Here is a 21,265-nt window from a genome sequence, read left to right on the forward strand (position 1 = left end):
GTGCGTCGTGAATTATTTAAATAATATATAAATTTCATTTGTAGGAATTTTGCTTACAAAATTTACATTCGCAAGTCTCCTGCGCTCCATTCGGATGACAGGAGGCCAAGAGCTGCCCAATAACGAAATGATATACATACATATACAGGGGAGAGAGCTGCAGATAGACAGATTTAATGCGGAGGAAAAATCAAATATTAAGGCCGCGAAGCAACTTTTTAGCGCTACGCTTAAGCGCTTGTGTTGTGAATTTATTATTAGGTTGCTGTGTCCCAAGCAGTTTCAGTGGGTGAAACGGCCCAGCGACCGGATATGCCTGGGCATTTAGAATTTAAATACATATTCTATACAAATGAATATACATACAATGAAATGCATAAAATTTATAGCAATGATGATGGCAAGCAATTATGTGTCGTGACTTCTGAAACCAAAAACAAAAACAAAGAAAACCCAACAGTGAAATAAATACCTATGTAATGTTTATGAGCATACATACCCAGTAGCAAAAGGTAATATATGTATATCTAGTAAATGACTTGTTAAAAATCAGTATGAGGACTTTACTGCTGATTTCATCGCTGAATTTTAACACAGCGATGTCCTAGGAACAACTCACTTTACTGATGTACATAAAGTACATACAGTGAGTCAAAAAAAGTATTGGCTCACTCGAAAAATCAATGTTCTCAGTGCTATAACTTTTCTTCTAATGAAAATATTATATAAAAAAAGAAAACGGTATTTTCTAAATGTATTTATTTATTACGTATCTGAACAAAAACAAAATTATTTTCGACTTAGGTTTACAAGCTCAACCTTGAAAGGTAAAATAAGGCTAAAATTCGGATCAAAAAAGTATTGATACATTCTTTAAGTTAGCTTATGCTTTTGGCGTTATAACGGTAAACTCCCGTTATAGGCCGTGGTGTTGAAATTTACTTAGAACTACGTCAATTAATGATAAAACTGTATTTTGGAAAAAATCCTATCGCGAAATTGGCAAACTTGTCGATAAATCATGGTCCAGCGTTCGAAACATCGTTAAGCATTATTGCAATACTGGCAAAATAGCTCCGGAGAGCAGATCTGGCCGCCCAAAAAGTCTAACCGAACGATAGGATCGAATTGTGGTGTCTACGGTGGCACAAAATCCAAAAACTTCGGCTGTCAAATTGTGCGAGACTCTGAAAAATTCATTTCAAATCAATTTTAACCTGTTCATTTCGAAGGTAAATAACAAAAAGAGGCTAGAATTTGCTAAACAGCATTTCAATAAGCCAAACGCATTTGGGAACACCACCATATTTAGTGATGAATCAAAACTCAAATTATTTGGGTCAGATGGAGCACAAAAGATTTGGCGAAAACCAAATAAAGAGCTTCAAAAGAACAATCTGCTCAAAACAGTTAAGCACGGTGGAGGAAATGTGATGGTTTGGGGGTGTTTCGCGGCATCTGGTGTCGGAAAGCTCGTGTTCATAGATGAGACAATGGATAAGCATGTGTATCGCGACATTCTTAAAGAAAATTTAAGTCCAAGTGTCGAAAAACTGGGCCTTAATGGGAAAACTTGGCAATTTCCACAAGATAATGACCCAAAACATTCGTCTTATCTTGTGCAGGAGTGGTTGATATACCATTGCAAATAGCTTAAAACACCCCCCTTTGATTTTTCGAGTGTGCGAATACTTTTTTATACCCAAGAATATGTATGAGTCAATCTATTGTACGATAATATACAAATTTTTCGCAATTTTACATTTTGTTTGTTTGGGAATATAAAAATAAATATAAAAAATATTGAAACTCATTTTAAAACACAACTGCCAAATTCATATGTTTGTACTAGTTAATCAAACAAATCGTTTTTATACAAATTTGTCAAATTAAATTTGATTTTGGTATTTCTTTATATTTTCAATGAACCCGTTTTGTGATATCGGTGTTTAGAGGCTCCGTTGATAAATGCTTCTATAGCAGTTTTCACTTTGTATTGGTGCTGCAAAATATAATAACATAAGAAAACAGAGATTTATTACCTGAATAAAAGTACAATTTACTATAGATAGCGCTTTCAATTCAGAAATAAGCATACAAATTAAGTATCCACATTTCTTGAAAATAACAAGAACAAAGAATATTTCAATTCACTAGTGAGTTCTTTTGCTAGTGGGTAAAATGGTAAATATATGTCCGTATACAAATGTAAGCACTCGTAAGTATTGATGCATACATACATACATACATACATATGTATTTGTCATAAGGATTGCGAATGCGTTTGCAAATTACAAATGTGAATAGCGAAGTCGTCAAATAAATGTAAAAAAAAATTACCGCATTCAAGAGTCGCAAGTACATACAAACGAATCCCTCACATACGCAATTCGCTGGTCTCTAGCAGTATTCATATCTACTTCAGCCAATCATTTACAAAGATATATGTATGTACATCTTCAGCTTCTGCGGCTATGAACACAGGAATATTGTTTTGTAGCCAATGCTGGGTGGTTTTTGCCTTATGGGCTCAACTGCTTCCTCACGCCTTCTAAGAAATCCTCCTGGTACACTTTTGCCCCGGTGTAAACCCCTTTTTCGCAAAAAATTAGAAATGTAACGCCTTTACTAGACGCTCACCACCAAACCATTACGGAGGCTGAATAGTGGCCACGCTGAACCATAAAAACACAATTTTTTGCGTCTGTAGAAATTTTGGATAAGATTTTAAAAACTTCTTCAGCCGTGAAAATTTTCTCATCTGTAAAAGTAATATTTTCATGACAGTTGACCGCGTGCCACCGAAGAACCTGCTTAGATCTGTCGAGTCTAATTTTCTTCAAACGCGCCTGCAAAAGATGATCAGTTGAGCGACGGAAATTTTTCATGTGGAGATCATCTCTAATTAGTCTTGACATGTATCCCTCGACATGATTTTCTACTTTCTAAGGGGATTTCTGCGAATTCTTTCTCGAAAGGCTTTTATGGCTGCACAGGTTCGAACCACGCGAGGACGACCTCTTCTTTTTCTGTCTGTCACTTCAGACGTTTGGGAAAACGATTGATCGTGCGGTAAACAAACATTCTCGAAATATTAAGTTTCCACAGCAATTCGTAGATCTCAGTAGCACTTTTACCATATTTATGTAATGCAATCACTGCAATGCGACTTTCCTTAGCTCCCTATTCCCTTGTTAACAAGCGAAATTTGCAACGAAACTGGATATAAAGAACAAAAGCAAATATAACGAAGCTTTTTTTCTGGGAATTTATTCTCGTCGAATGCATTGTAAAATTTGTCACATAATTTATGGCAAGACCAAGTATAATATTTACCGACATTGGCGTATCGTAGACTTACAGACATTGAAGCAGTCCTAAGCTCAATTTTATGCTTTCGAATTACCAACGGCCTAGAGAGTAGTGAATAAAACAAATCATTTCAGTTGAATCCAACGTTGGATATGCTTTGGAAAGAGTACATAATTTTCGTTTTGACAAACTGTTATGTAATTCGATAAATATCTTGTATTATTTAGATAAATATCTTGTATTATTATAGGCACTGGCCTAAATTTTAGCACCACTAAACTGTTGTCGTTTCGAGCAGCGGAATTCTCTATCAAGCAGCGAAATGGTTAATCGAGAGCAGCTAATGTTACAAAATTCAAGTTAAAATGGCATCAGATTAATACTTATTTTGTTCGAGTTCACCTCTTCGCAATGAATATTATCTCATTACAACTACAATAAATTTCTCCTCTTAATCACCTTTTTCAGCCATATGTTGGAAAAAAGTGAAATCCGTGCCAATGAGTCAATAAATATCCACTTCTTTGTTGTTTCTCACATTTTTTTTTTATGACACCAAAACAATTCAACTCGAGTGGGAAAAATTTAATTTTATGACGAGAGTAGACTCCGCGTTAAGGGACCCCGCCTTGCAAAATGATGAACAAATAATTATTCATATTATAATTGTTTTTTTAACGTTTTCGCTAAATTGTGCACCGCCCGTTTTAATAAAAAGTAAAAGTTGCTCTCTATTCTTTGTTTTGCATCTATTAAATTGCCGCAAATTTATTGACCTTCTGTTTGCTTTTGTAAATTGTTGCACAAGTGAAAATTATTTAATAATATCACAAAAGTGTTGCAAATTGGCTTTTCTTGTCGTTCACACTAATGAACCGGGTAACGCTCTTCATGCCCTTTTCGCTTTCAAAAGTTGTACATTTAAGGGGAGAAAAATAGCAATGCAGTATCCCTGATGCAAAAGTACGAAACATATACTAGTATAGAGCTTAGTTAGGTAATATCTCTATATACACATATGGTAATTAGACAAGTACCGGAAAATGCAAGTTTTTTAAATTAATAAAAATAGATATTCACTTGTATGTGGTTTTTATTTCATAGATTATTATAACAAATATAAATAATAATCGAAGGATATTTTAAAATTTAAATTAGTGACATTAATATATTATATTAACTACCGTGTGCACATATTTGTGATTTTTGTTGAACTTCTCGTGTATACATTTAGACTGCCAATAGCTATTAATTTTAGTTTCGAATCAAATAAAATTAGATTCTTTTGTTTCAGCTAAAATTTTACAGGATTGCATTTTTCAGTTCTTCTTTTGTCACGTCTAATTGTTCTTTGGCTAGATACTCTTACGGCATCGCTCGAGGGTTATCACATTTTTTAAATATTTGTTTTCGCTTTGAATATATTAGGTCATAAATAAATAAATATACTTTTGCAAAGTTTTTCGGAAGTCGAGAGTTGACGAAGCATTTGTTGGAAACCCTAGACTGTTAGCTATCATTAGAGATAAATATAACCTTCAAAGAATGTGCACCAAGAAAGATATAGGGTGTTAAGAAAAAAGTACCTAAAATTAAAAAATCCCCCCCACCTCCGAAACCAAGCATTTCACCATTACGGTCCCATATGATTTTTCATTCCTATCGCCATTCCCTATCTTCCCACGTACACGTCGCCACGAAAAGTGGTACATCCTGTTTTAATTCTTTTGAATTCCATCCGGCACCAGAGCAACTTTTTTTTGCAAACATTAGCAGTAGGTAATGTGTTAAAATAGGTACGAAATAGAAATAGATACGGTACAAAAAGAACTTAGTAATGTTATTAAAAATACTGCTTCGACGTTTAATCAATAACCACTGTGTCCACCAAGATTTTCAATGATTTTTTGTATCCGATTTGGTATAGAATTCTTACTATCGCAGGTTTCTGTGGGGGCGGAATACCAAGGTTCTTTTATTTTTCGCCATAAATCCTTCCTATTTTTTGAATATTTCTCTCCCGATTCGCTTCTTTAAATCTTCCTAAGGTTTTCAATGGGGTTTAAGTCTTTAACACTATTTTGTAAAAACCATTGACGTACTAACATTGAGGAATGTTTTGTTTCATTATATTTCATAAAAAGCCGGCGAAGTGCAATATTCTTATCAGCAAATGGTAGCATTACTTCATGAACTATGTCCTTGTAAACAAGGTTGCCCATTTTATTGCTGCTTATAAGATGAATAAGTCCTACTCCAACGAAAAAAGCACCCCAAATCATCATTTTTTCATACCGTCTGGCCAACACCATGACCTGTGCTTTTCTTTTTCCTTAAATTTGCTTGTTATAACAGACGAACTTTATTCTATTCTGCCTGTTAGGTTCATGTTGTACCATCGATACTGTACAGTTGTCGCTGATACTACTTTGTTGATTTCAGCTGCAATAGCCTTTGATGACTTAAAATGGTGCTTCTTGGCATAAGTCACAATTAAATTATCAGTTGTGCAAGTCGTTTTATTTTTACACTTGGATTTTTTGGGCTTAACAAAAATTTTGGGCCGTTCAAGTGATTCAGACATAAATGTGTACGATTTTTTTTTTTTTGTTTTCGAGGGTTGGCAACAAGCCTTCGCTCCTCAACTGTGCAATGCTGCGAACGACCCATCTTTGTAATTATTAGTTATTACATGAATTCAATATTTTTCACTTCATTAGTTAAAATGCAAAAGTTATTCGCAAAGTTCCTATTTTAGTAGCCACGCAAAATTACACTTTATGAAAATAACCGAAATCAATAACGTAACTTAATATAAAGGGTATTTTAAATTCACAACGATGCAGTAATGGCATTTGATTTGGGTATGGGAATAAGTTTCCGCCCTCGTAAAAGAGGTGTCGCTGCTGATACTATTTTGTGTTCGCTGTAGTTATATACGGAAGATTTGAAGGTTTATATGTAAGACCTCGATCATAGTAGTTGACATTCGTTTGAAGCGTAAAGATTTTGCGGGAAGTCATGCTTCATTATTACCTTTAAAAAAAAAGTGCAGGTGAAACGTATCGTACATTGATCAATATTTACGGTAATCACGCTCCATCAAATACAACTTGTAAAGAGTGGTTTTGACGCAGTGGCACCGAAAACATTCGCAGATACTCAACTACAACAATTATTGGATGAAGACGCATGTGGAACCCTTGATGATAAGTCTAAAGAGTTGGATGTTGACAGATCAACCGTCGGTAAACGTTTGCACGGAATGAGTTTCCGTTTTTTCTTAGCCAACGTTACGAATTATTTAATCAATTAAAAAATACATGATATTATGTGAAGTATGTGCTATTGGAAATTACAATTTTACTCCATCTTTCAGGCAGCATACGGTTTCCTCTGACGAAAAATTTGAGTTCTTTTGGTTTCATCCATTCATTGAGTCAGTTTGCGATGCTCTCGTAAGAAGTGAACCACTCTCCGAAGGTGCAATGTGTGGGGAATATGATGGGTAGGGCAAGATTTCCCAATTCAGTCCCTCTAGATATTTCTGGACCGATTTAGCAACGTGATGTCCTGGCGTTGTCATGCAACAAAATTAGTTTGTCATGTCTATCGTCCCATTCCGGCCGCTTTCCATTGAGAGCTCGTTTCAAATGCATTAGGTGAAGTAGTTCATAATAGATGACACCTTTTTGATCCCACCAGAAGCACGACATAACCTTTGAAGCATGAATATTTTTTTCGCTGTCGATGGACCTGGTTCACCTGACAGGCTCCAACATTTTCGACACTTAGGCTTATCATAATAGATCCATTTTTCATCGCCACTGACCTTTTCTATTTGCCGTTTAAAAAGCATCTCTCAAGCATCATCACTCTCCTTCAATTGATGTGGCACCCAGTTATCTGCTTACTGGACCATTCCCATCGCGTGCAAACGTTTACCGACGGTTGATCTGTCAACATCCAACTCTTTAGACATATCATCATCTCTAGCATCATGCGTCTTCATCCAATAATTGTTGTAGTTGAGTATCTTGAAATTTTTTCGGTGCTCCTTCACGAGCTTTATCACTCACGTCGAAATTGCCACTTTGGAAGCGTCGAAACCACTCTTTACAAGTTGTTTTTGATGGAGCGTGATTACCGTAAGTATTGATCAATATCCGACGCGTTTCAGCTGCACTTTTCTTTAAAAGGTAATAATGGTGAATTTATGTTTATATATTTTTTATATTTATATGTTTTTATATGTTTTATATTTTCAGAATTTTTTTTTACAATAAAAAAATTAAAAACGATATTTAAATTTTTTAAGCTTTTTATTTAATTTCTTTTACAGTTTTTTTTTTGTAATTTTAAAAATGGCGCTGAATTTGACCCTTCCGAAAAATTGGACCTGGATGGTGTTGTCCATTTTGACTCTTCTATTTATCTGAAACACAAAAACCAAAAAAAAATTATTATTTAGTACGACTTTTACTAGAATAAAAAAAATTTAGAAAACGGCGCGGTTTTGAATTTTACACTCTAAAAACCGGGTTTATGGTTTTCAGTGAATAAAATAAAAAATAAAAGATCAAAATTCAGACGATTCGGTTGAAGTTTTTTTTTTGTTTTTTTTTTTTTTGACAACACCAGGCCGAAAAAAGTCGTTTTGAGATAAATGAGTTTAAAGTTTAAGGTACAGGAGCGTGCGGACCGCTCTCTGCCTAGTTAATGGGCTGTAGAAGCTATAATATTGGGAATTTCCGCATGAAAATTTCACAGTATATTCTTAAAATACTATGCTTTCGAAATATCGAAAAAACAAAAAATCGATTTTTTGAAATTTCTATACCACTGGGTCCCCTTAACGCTGCTAAATTCAACTTTCATTACTATATAATAGTCTTTAATTGTTATTTTCTTATTATACCTAATTTGCTTTGCAGCTTTGCTTTAGCTCAATTCCGTCCCAACGCAATTTATTATTATTATATTATGAATGAAAGAATTATTTGCTTTTCTCGAAAGTAGTAAAAAAAATATTTGCATTATTTTCAAAATAAGTTTTAAATATTATAGATGAAAATCCAAATTCACGTTCATATTGCAACTGCAATTAAATCGTTCTTATAACAGGTTTAGCCTCGGCGGTTAATTGCAATACTTCCCCTAAATCCCACAGATGATTTAAAATATGTAAACCCTTATAAATACTCATTATAATAAGTTAATGTATGCACAGTAGCTAATACCTACGGCTAAATTTCCCTTGTAATCCTCCCTGTCATACATTTTAAATTTACCGTCGAGCTGCTTCTATATTCAATTTAAAAATTCAAAAGAGAAAAAAATATTATGGACTCGTTTGCACCCGAACCACTTTTTAGTATGGGTAGTCAGCTACCCGACATTCAGAACTGTCTTCCTCTTTTGTAACGTCTGAATCAGAAGAAGTTTCATCACTCTCTTCACTGCTATTATCTTGATCACTATCCTCTTTATATTCATTCAGAATGTCAACAACCGATCTAAACATCGTCAAATCAAACTCATCTTCGCTGCTACAAATTTCATTCATTGATTCTACTCAAAAAAGTCTTTTAACAGAATATCAAAAAAGTTTGTTTCGGTTTTGTTTATGAATTAATTTTACTTATCAGTGTTTTCACTTAACAGAGCACCAAAAATTTTGCTACGATTTTGCCAGAAACGCCATAGTGTCAATATGAAGCACCTAAGTGTCCACCATCTGATAATATACCGGACTAATGTCACACCTAGGAAAAAAGTTTACAATGCGTACACAATAAAAGGTACATATCTGTAGTATTATTATAAATATTAAAATAGAGTTGAAGTTAAGAATAGACGCCTTTTGGGTGCAAAGGTTTAAACCTCCACACATTCATGACTTAAAGAAATTGAGTTACATTTACCGAACGTGAATTAGAAAAATGAGAAGTTCTCAAATTGATTATTATTTCCTGTTTTGCGGCACAACCCAATGCTTTTTATACGTTTTTCTCAGTCGTGATTTCTAATGGGAATTCTAGAAAAGAAATAGGTTTTCCATAAACCTTTCTAAATTGTTTACAATAAGTTTTATAAAAACTTTGCCGTTCCTTTCATATAAATAAATCAATTGGGCGGGAAGCGTTAAGTGATGGCCTTGTTTATTTAATAAGGGTTTGCGATAGAAAATTAAGTTCGACGGGAAAGTGGGCCAACTAAATGTAAATGTAAAAATGAATCAATGTAATCCTTCCAACAAATCCTATATCTATAAATGTGATAATCTCCCAACTATGATTATCTTTGAATTTGCTTCTACCTCATCGCTTCTTTTTCTTTCCATACAGTATTCATGCCACCAGTTCCCACACTTTACCTTTGCCTTTCTATTTTCCCAAAGTTTATTATGAATTAAAAAACTGCAACTTTTGCTTTGGATTTATTAAGCAAAAGTTGCAGTGGTCGGGGAGCTTTAATTGCTGCTTGATGCCTAGCTCTGCGCAATAGATCCCTACCCCTAATCCGTCTAACATTTTCGAGCCATCAGTAAATATAGTAAGAGTATTTGGGTTGGGTTTCATTCCTATTTTCAATTGAATTGAGTCATATAGTCAGTCTGGACCCGGTAACTCATACCTATTGAGCTATGTCCGAATGTTTTACAGGTAAATTCGCTTGTGGCGCTGAGTCTTACGGCAGATTTAGCTGCTAGACATTCCGCCGTAATATCAATCAGTGACAAGTTAAGTATTCTTTCAAGCGCTGCCGTTGGTCCATAGGTGTTTTGTGTGTCGTTTTTCTCAATGGAGTCCACCACACTAGAGCACCATAGAGTAATATTAGCTTTACTACAACTGAGTAATATTAGGTTTACTACAATACATTGTAGCATGTAACCTAAAAGGTCCTTTATCCATGAATAAACAGCGGGTTCTGTATTTGTTGTATTTAAGCCCCTAAAATAACCTCTCTCGACACGTTGTTGAATGCTCCACTAATGTCTAGAAATACTCCTAAAGTATATTCCTTGTACTCCAAAGCTTTCTCTATAACTAAAACTAGTGAGGGTAACGCAGTCTCTGTGGATCTGCCTTCAGTATATGCGAGTTGTGCCTTAGACATAAAATCTGACATCTTATTTACTCTGATGTGTGCGTCAAGAATTTTCTCAAGCCTTTTCAGAAGAAATGAGGTCAAACTAATGGGCCTATATTCCTTTGAGAGTATCGGGTTGTTCTTACCTTCTTTCGGTATAAACACAACCCTTGCTTCTCTCTAGTGGTGGCATTTTTCGATAACAGTTTCCTGAGCCTAGCCGCTTCGTTTGTACTTTCTATGCTACCACAGAAGTCTTTCCATGATTCTCGTTTAGCCCTACGTACCTCTTTCTTGTTATATTCCTCTCAGAAGGATTCATTGTCGGCTACCCGTTCCAACTTATAGAATTCTGTTACACTGCGCATTTTTGATCCCAGCTCCTTGTTCCACCAAGGTGGATGAAATGTATGTATTTGTGGTCGGAGAAAGATGACGTTACTAACACACTTGCCAACGCAAGTGTATTAAGTATTTTTAAACGGCTGTATGTACATACCCCTGCCAACCATTACCAACTACTTCTCAAAACAGAAACAATAGTGGTCAGAGATAGATAAAATAATGCAACTAACGCTGTATGCATGGTAAGGGAACGGACGACAATAGGATATTGTGGCGTTTTGCTTCTGCGTTAGTTTTCCTGTTGATTTATATATATATATATAATTGGCGCATACACCCTTTTTGGGTGTTTAGCCGCGCTCCTCCTCCTATTTGTGGTGTGCGTCTTGATGTTGTTCCACAAATGGAGGGACCTACAGTTTCAAGCCGACTCCGAACGGCAGATATTTTTATGGCAGAAATACACTCGGAGGTTTGGCATTGCCTGCCGAGGGGCGACCGCTATTAGAAAAATGTTTTTCTTAATTTTGGTGTTTCACTGAGATTCGAACTAACGTTCTCTCTATGAATTCCGAATGGTAATGACGTACCAACCCATTCGGCTACGGTGGCCGCCTGTTGATTTAGTGACCGTTTTTAGTCGGTCCGAGATACAAAATCACATGCCATGTTGCACATTATGCAGTATGTGCAGCAAGCACACTTTGCATTTTGCAACTATGCAGTTTGTGCCAGTACCGCTAGTCATTCCTTTACTGGCCTATTTGTTTTATTTCCGAAAATGGCTGTTTTTTATGTGAACGTTAGTCGGCAGTGGTTATTTTGGTTGTTGTTGTTTTTGCAGTGTTATTACACACCTCACTAGATAATTAATTAATGCTTTACAAAACTTAATTTACATGCATACATACTGACTACAAAACAAGCGAGAACCGGTTTATCTTGGCTAAGGTTTCGCCAGCATAACACATGGGCTGAAAAGTCCCAGGCCTAACATATAGATGGCACTAGTTTTATGCATTCACCTCTTTTTTCAGTTAGTACTAATAACCCTAAAAAGACAGCTGTTAAAATTTCATGATATTATATTCATTAGTTCTTGAGTTATTGTGCTAAGAGGGCGCTACTTTTGTTATTTTCAAAACAGTGTATCACAAAGAATTTCGTGTTTTATTTTACACTGCTTCTTGATGGGAAAAATACCTTTCAAACGAAGCAACGGCTTGAAAAGTTTAATGAAGTCTTCGCTTCAACAGAAACAACAATAAATCGATGGTTTGCTGACTTCAAACGTGGTCGTAGAGGCACCAATAATGCACAACGCAGTGGACGTCCAAATGAGGCGGTAACACCAGAAAACATCAAAAAATCGTTTTGAATGATCGAATAATTGCGTGAGTTAGCTGACATCGTAAAGATATCAAAAGAAGTGTTGGCTTTATATTGCATGAGCATTTGACTATGTGAAAGCTCTGTTCAAAGTGGGTACCGCGTTTGCTCACTGTTGACCAAAAACAAGAACGTGTTGATGATTCTGAGCAGTGTTTGTTTTAAATGCAACATAAATTTATTTAAAGTCAATCAAAACAATGGCTGTTCGCAGACCTAAAAAAATTATCGCCGGTAAGAAATTACGCTCGAATGAATTTTTTAGGCAAAAGGTAAATCATTCTACAAAAGTGGTAGTGAAACGTTAGAGCGGCGCTGAAATGATATTTATTTTTAATGGAAATTACGTTGTCGAATAAAGCAAATTTTGAACACAAAAAAAACGTGGTTTCATTGTTAGGCCCGGGACTTTTTAGTCCATGTGTTACATAGATAAACATATCTACAACTCGTGCAGTAACTATATATAACTAGTAATATATGTTTGTATGTACATATAAAGGTACTATACAATCGCATATGTAAATATGAATAAGGTGTATGTGCATAGTTTGGGTGCGTGGGAGACTCTTGCCTGTATATTGGAGTTATTTGAACTCATCCGAACTCTTGCGACACCGACATCAAGAACAGCAGCATTGCATGAAAATTTGCATCACCTGTTGTTCGTAGCAGTTCCAGTGTTGTACTAGAGTCGTTGGAAATTTGTTTTAACACATAATATTACTGGTTAGATTAAAGCGATTTTTTGTTTGGTCAGACAGCTGCTATCAACCAATTTCTATATCTATTCGTTTTCGAGCTCTACTCGAAATCAATCGAAGTGCAAAACCGTTCTTTGTAAAGTATTACTCGTATAACCATTGCGGCATTTGTTTTTGTTTCTTTTTGCGTTTGCAAAGCAATTTTGCATTTTTAGTGTGCTGTTTTTTTGCTGTTACTGCTGGCAATTCTCTGTGGTTATAACAGTGATTGTATTTCTAAGTTAAAAGCTTTTATTAAAAACTAGTCTCGGTATGCCATTTGGGAAGTAAAGAAGTTGTGTTATTTTATATTTGCAACCTACTGTGGCAATGTTTGAATGCTGCCAAAAGGCTTGTTAAAAACAAAGAATAACTCGCATACATATGTAAATATATAAGAAATCTATGAATTTTGGAACTTGAGTTATTGAGCACACCGCCTTTAGAAACCCTCTTTTAACTTTTTTATATATTTTACTAGCATTTCCCAGTGAGCTTCGCACCACCATACATAAAATGTTTTTTTTATATCGCAAGAAATTTTTCATATTAAGTTTTCTTTATAGAACTCGTAAAATGTTTAAACAGTTGAATTAGTTGATTTTTTTCATTCAACATACTTTCTAAAGATGGCACAATAGCCTTTTCTGTACTTTTTTTAAATTTGATTGTGGTGGTCACCTATATACAGGTAAGGTGAAAGAGCCGATAAAAACTTGTAATTAAACTACGATTCTTTAATTTCCATTTCAATTTTTTACGCTAAATAAATTATGCTAAAATAAATAAAGTTCAAAATGTTTTTCCAGTCCCTGAATGCTCCAGTTTTATTATATTTTCGTCCAAAATTAATATTAACATAATACACTTACAACCACAACAGTACAACAGAAACGCTCATAAGCGGCTGTGTATTTGTTGTTGTTTTCCCCATACAGGCATTTCGTATGAGAGGAAACCATTACTCACATAAAATGTCATAACTCAAGAACGGCTGCACCGATTTCAATCAAACTTCACACAAACCACCTCCTCAAAGATAGAAAAGAACTCTAAAATTTTTGTGTCAATCGGTTCGGCGGTTCTTGAGTTATAAGATTACCAAGGAAATGTAACTTCTTTTTATATATATAGATTATATGTTCATATTTTTTCTCTCAAATGAACTTATTTTTCGATTGGTCCCAGCTTTTATATATATATGTGCCCATAATTATGAAAGCGATCTAAGTCAAAATTTCTAAAAAATGAGTTTATCACTTATTTCGCATCCACATTATCTTAAACTATATGTACCTATTTAATGTCATTTTCACGATATCGTCAAAAATGAACGAGACAGGCTCAGACTATAAACGAAATTTATCGGGACACCCTTACCACCTTCTTAATCTACCGACCACCGAATGCCGTAATTGGAGTCCAACCACCACCTACAGCAGATGAAGAGCTCCAGCTTCGCCATGAGACCCGCGTAACATTGGCACAATTACGTTCTGGATATTGTAGCATGCTAAACTCCTACTTATCCAGAATTGAGCCCGATATACCAAATATATTATATGTTCTACATGTAAAGGCACCCCGCACGACACTAACCACCTTTTCACAAGACCCATCAAACCCACTCATCTAACACCCCTCTCCCTCTGGACTCAACCTGTCGAAACAGGAAGTTTCTAAGGCCTACTGTTAGATGAGTTAGACGAAGACGACCGGTGATTTATACTACACTGATAGAGTTTAGTATTGCTGCTACAAGAACAACAACCTACCAAACACATTAATAAAACTTTAGTTATATAAGAGAAATTTTTAAATTTTGTTATGTTAGTACACTCGTCTCGAAGATATATTTACAGTTTTAGCAGTATAGCATAATTAGTTTGTTTGTGAGAGGCATAAATAAGACAAGTATTTTACGTGTTCGGCGATTTTCTGCTATCGAAAAAAATGGATCAAAGAAGTTACATCATTGTGTAAAAATGGAACTAAGTGCCAAAAACACTTGAAATATTGACAGACGATTCAATGCTCTTGGAACGAGGCGAGCAGCCACACGTCTCATGCCCAATTGATGGTGTAAAATGTTGCGAATTGATTCGTTAGACAGGCTAAGGTCGTGAGCTACCTCCCTCAAACTTAAATAATGATTTTCTAGCACCATTTCCTTGATTTTGTCGACGTTTTCATCCGTTGAAGACGTTGATGGGCGACTGGATCGGGGCTAATCATCCACGACTTCTCGACCACTGCAAAAGCGTTATACCACTCGTAGATCCGTGTTTTTGATAAGGCACCCTCGCCTTAGGCTTTCTGCAACATTTTCAACAATTCGGCACACGAAATCTCGTTCAAAATAGAAAAATTAAGCATATTCTTTGTTCGATATTTTTATCCATAGCGAAAATCGCAGAGCACACCTGCGGTTGACTGATATAATTAAATCCCAAAAACAAGCTAATTGACAGATCACGCTCAAACTCTGCGAGCCTATAGAGGAAAGTCCAGCAAAAAAAATTTAGACATATGTGTAACGCGCGCTTTTTAAATACACAATTCCCGATATTTTTTGACAGAATGTATGTTTATAATTTTAAATATGGCGCTTTGCCACATTCTACGTCTACATATGTATCAATTTCGACATATAAGGTTTGATTTGATAGGTAGAAACTTAACCACAAAACGATATTTGAATGGGAATACAAGGTGAAGTCCGAAATAAACAAGACTGGTGTCATAAAAATGTTTGTTAATGTTGTTAAAGAATTCCTTTACAACATTGTAACTGGTGACGAAACTGGAGTTTCCAACATGACCCTGAAACTAAACGTCAAAGTGTCGAATGGAAGGCCCCAGACGAAAAAATCGCGTTTGGAGAAGGCAAAAATCAAGTCGATGCTCATTTGTTTTTAAAATTCCAAGGCAATTGTCTACAAGAATCTCGTGCCAATAGGCCAACCTGTCAATGCGATTTTTTATCTTGGTGTTTTGAAGTGTTTGTTGCATCGCATTCGTCGCACCGCGAAGGAGGAAACTGGCACTTATTGCATGATAATACACCATCTCATCGATCCACTCTTGTGACTGGTTTTTTGACTAGAAATCGCATTTTAACCATCAATCAATCACCGTATTCACCTGATATGGCTTCTTATGACTTCTACAAACAATACAGTAGCTTTATGCGAGATTCTTGAAAATCGCCAGATATTGCGTACCAATCTGAAAAAACTTCCTCAGCTTTTTGTTTTATAATTGACGTTACACTACGAATACTTTTTATATACTACAAGTAACGGGTGATCAATTAAGAGGAGTTTTTTTCATTTGCGTTTTTTTTACAGATCGCGCACGAGTTGTGGCAAACTGTCATCGTGGATTTGTTGAACAGCGTTTGGCATTTCATCATGGAAAGACTCACACCGCAACAACGTCTACAAATTGTTCAACTGTATTATGAAAATCAGCGTTCTGTGACAAATGTTTTTCGTGCGCTTAGACCGCATTATGGTCAACATAATCGGCCTGCCTTAAACACTATTCGACATACCATCAACAAATTTGAATCCGAATATTCATTGGTGGATAATTCTCGACCGAATAGACCACGTCCAGCAAGAAGCATTGAGAATATAGCGGCAGTAGCAGAGAGTGTACGTGAAAACCGCGATGAATTGATTCGGCACCGTTCTCAGCAACTTGGACTGTCGTATGGAACAACTTGGTCAATTTTACGGAAGGATCTTCATTTAAAAGCATACAAAATACAGCTCGTACAAGAACTAAAGCCAAATGACCTTCCTGCACGTCACCGTTTTGCTGATTGGGCTCTTGAAAAGATTGAAGAAGATCCGCTGTTTTCGAGCAAAATTTTGTTCAGCGATGAGGCGCATTTCTGGCTCAATGGTTACGTCAATAAGCAAAATTGCCGTATTTGGGATGAAGAGCAACCAGAACAGGTTCAAGAGCTACCTTTACACCCAGAGAAAACAACGGTCTGGTGTGGTTTATGGGCTGGTGGAATCATCGGTCCATATTTTTTCAAAAATGATTATGGCCGCAACGTAACTGTGAATGGTGCTCGCTACCGTACCATGATATCGGACTTTTTGCTACCTGAAATTGAATCTAATGATCTCTACGACATTTGGTTTCAACAAGACGGAGCCACTTGCCATACAGCTCGTGAAACAATGACTTTATTGAGAAGTCATTTCGGAGAGCAGCTGATTTCACGTTTAGGACCTGTGAGTTGGCCACCAAGATCTTGTGATATCACACCTTTGGACTTTTTTCTTTGGGGATTCGTGAAGTCCAAGGTCTATGCTGATAAACCAGCTACGATTGAAGCTCTGGAAGCCAACATTACGCGTGTTATTCACGACATACCAGTCGAAATGCTCGAACGAGTGATTGAAAATTGGACCTTCAGAATGGACCACCTTAAGCGTAGTTGCGGCCAACATTTGAATGAAGTCATATTCAAAAAGTAAATGTCAAAGAATGTCCTTTCAAATGATAAATAAAGGTTTTGAACATAATTTACATTTTTGTTTTTTTTAACTATTGAAAAAAGCACCTCATGATTGATCACCCGTTACATTTTGCGAAAAGCTGACGGTACCATGTCATCTGAAGGCGACACACTTCGAAAACCCTCATCCGTGAAGTTCTTCGGAATGCGATTTTAAGTATCCATGGTATGGGGGCATTTTTCACATTTCAGTTTACACAGCAATTTCTGGTAAATACCATAGCCAGTATAATACCGCCGCAACAGTACCTCAGCTGTATTTTTTTTTTTTTTTTGCCAAAATTCTCGCCTACAACTTTTATAGTTTCTAAGTCGTGTATCTATATGGTATATAACAAGTTACTAACAGATATTAAAACAAAACATGGCTTAACTTAATCCAAAATTGCAGTTTGTAAATGAATTTTTAAATTTAAAGAAGATTGCGAAGTTTCGCTATTACGAAGCTATCATGTTACCTAAACAAAATACAATCATCATGAATTCTTTCATAAAATAAGCGGATTCATCCTAATTTTAATTGACTAAAACTCAACTTACTTCACTAGGCTTTGCCCACGTTTGGAGTTGTGACCTCCAAGTCACGTTTTTTCTTACATACTAACTATTAGGCAAACTACCTATACTTATGTAAATTAGTTATTACTATATTTTAAGGGCTTTTTTAATAATATTTTTTTTTTTATTTCGAGTGGATTTGTGTACATTTTTAGTTATGATGCATACATATTGCCACATATTTTCTTTTTTTGAACAAATCTTCTTGACGTCGGCCCTGGCGTTTACGTGTTCTAATTCACACCGAAGTATGATAGATGTCACAATGCCGAATAGTTGTGCGGCTGTAGTAACTGTAATACTGTTATAGTAGTTATACTCTTAAGTTCTAGCTCCACCAGTACTCAGAAAGCTGGTGCTGGACTATGTTAATCCTTCTCTGGACACTTCATCCATCTGTGATTTCCCTTAAAATCACCTCAACACAGGAAAAAAACTTTGCATTGATGTGTCTCTTAGGTGAAGGCCTTCGGTTTCGTCAGCAGCAAAACTTGCGGTGTTGATGTTTCATCTGTTTTTAAAGCAACCTTTCTTAGTAAGTACTTCCGCCACTTATATTTGAAATGCTTCAGGTTTACATTATAAAAAATCCACCTTTCACGCGTATTGCCTCAAAAAAATGCTCTATGATTTCTTGATTTAAGCAGTGTGTGAGGATGTATTCCATGCCATACTGAGGTATAACGATAAAACCCCCCGAACGAGTTGTTTTGCTGCAAGCAAAAAACGAAATATCTTTTTCTTAAAAATTTTATTTTTCCTACACTTTTATAAAAATTCTCTAGAGTTATATTAGTAACTCAGTGTCTTGCTAAGAAAATTCATTTGTCAAGTGCACGTAAAAGTTATTTACTAAGCATGCATACATACTATGTATATATGTATCTAGTAAATATACATATGTGTGTATATGAATATGCATATGCCAATCTTCGTTCTACTCCACTTGGCACTATGACAGAAGCCAGCAGCTATAGCTGGCTTTTTTAGCGAGTTCTCCTTTCCCATGTAAACATGCAAAAAAACATGAGAATATATGAATGTAAACGAGTTTCTTGTTGTTGGCGCATTTTTCCGGAAGACTACAATAGTGCTTGTATGTTGTTATTGTCAATTTGTTGTTTATTCTTGTTGCCATTACTCGTCAGTTAAATACAAAAATGAGTCTCCAGTTCAATTCCAAATATAATATTTCCGTTTAGTTGTAAAGTTAAAATATCATATTTTGTGCATACATACATACATATGTGCAATGCTATATGTATTTATGTTCCTACAGGCATAGCTCAAGATACAGTACGAATTGCAGCAATATTAAGCGGCATGCACTTTTCTACCTATCAAAATTGTAGAATTGCAGTGTAGGTTGTTGCTGTTGTTACTTTTCTTCTGCAAGCTCTGCCACGAATTTGCAAACTGGTTTCTTAATTGCGTTGCTCCATGTAAAGTGCGTAGAAATGCAACTAAATTTACTACTTAGAAAATACATTTAATTCACATTCATATCACTTGCATTATTCGTATGATCGTTGTTGTGGTTGTTGTATACGCAATTTTTCAAATATACACAGCGGCATTAATTTACACGTTCAACGTGATATGGCATATGAAGGGTTGTCCATCTACCTTCACAAATACTTATGCAAGTACCGTCATGTTTTATTATCTCTCTCCCCTTCGTCCGTGCCCTTATCCTTTTATAACGTTGCTTTAAGCTGCAATTAGCGGGGCCGTAACCATAACGCCACAGCCGTAACCATAACCATAGCCACAACATTACAGCATTTGTTAATTAATCATGCCGTAGCCATAAACAAGCCATAAACAACTGATATTGAAGTAGAATTAATCACAGCATTTTCATTTGCCATAAAAACACGGATAATTTTCCACTATGTCAATTAATGTTGCGTCGTTCATTTCTAATATGTATTCAAATTTTTATCGCAAATATCAAAACAAATGTAAAGTATTACACAACTGTTTACGGCTATGAGGAAAAAACCAAAATTCAATAGATACATACGGCTACGGTTATGGTTACGACGTTATGATACGACACCTATAATCGTTTACAGTGATACGTTTCATCAGAATAGCCGATTGCTATGGTTACGCTTATGGCTAAGGTACGTCACCACTAATCGCGGCTGTACTGTCTGCTTCATACGACGATAACGTAATACCGCCGTATATTCCTACTTCGTATGTAATAAATAGGTACCACCAATGTACTGCAGCGGCTCGTGCAACTCGTTCCTATAGTCGCTCTTTTGCCTCGACTGCCGCCACCGTCTCACTTCATTCGTTTCGCTCACTCGGGTCGTAAGTGTACACAAAATAGCATTGTATCGAATTAAGCGCCATATTGGCGACTGCGCTGCAACAAAAAGCGAGACACTGCTGACCCACTCTCATTTTACTGCGACAGCAAAAATTCTGTTAAGCAACTAGAAATAGATAGGTAGGTAGGTTGCGCCCAATAATGAAAATGGCTTTATTGTTTTTTGAAAATATTCTCCTTGTAAGTTAATAAATTTATTAATTCTAATTTAACCGATTTTCAAAACACTTTTGCCACTCAGAAGTGAATAATGGTTGGGTACCACTCAAAACTTAATATTTTAAGTTTATCAGTTGCGCGATTGTTATATGACCCGATTTTCAGAAAAAAAACTTTGTGGTAAATCTCTCGCAAACAACTTTTGTACTATATTTGCTATTTTGTTCCCGACTCGTATGCATAGGTCCAAGATTTGTTGCCTGTTACGATGTCATAGACGTGCTCTAAGCCTCCACGGCTGAATTTCTTCAACATTTCTTTACATCAATCGGACGGCCTTTACAAAATTCATCCTGTAAGAATCGATGATCACGTTGTAACCGTGGTTAAGTATAGTGATTCAACACCAATAGTCGAAGTAAGCAATGCACTCCTGTCTCGATAATCCACATCGAAAATCTTAATCAATCATCGCACTAAAATTTTGACGGGTTAATAACATCGTTTGACCGAGATTTTTTCAACTCACTGAAAAAATAGCAAGTAAAGTTCGTAATGCAAACCTTACATGTAAATTTATGCTAAAAAGACCAAACCTTTCGATAAAAATATCAAATTACAGCTCATCACTTGTACATAATTTTGCAAAGGCGCAAAATATAAAAGGCCCCTGTGAAAGTTTATAAACATTTGGGACTCAACTGCAACTATTTAAACTTAAATGTTGTCTGCTTTCTAATGTAAAAAAAAAAATTTAAAAAAAAATTTATTTAAAAAAAA

The 21,265-nt window shown here is 35.7% G+C and overlaps 1 protein-coding gene across 4 annotated transcripts in view; it reads left to right on the forward strand.

Annotated features, from left to right (window-relative positions):
• The window catches only part of LOC129246906 (rap1 GTPase-activating protein 1), a 115,345-nt gene that overhangs the window by 89,988 nt on the left and 4,092 nt on the right, over positions 1-21,265 (forward strand). The gene's annotated exons all lie outside the window — the stretch shown is intronic.

Source organism: Anastrepha obliqua, chromosome 5, assembly GCF_027943255.1.
Source record: "Anastrepha obliqua isolate idAnaObli1 chromosome 5, idAnaObli1_1.0, whole genome shotgun sequence".
Lineage (NCBI taxonomy): Eukaryota > Metazoa > Arthropoda > Insecta > Diptera > Tephritidae > Anastrepha > Anastrepha obliqua.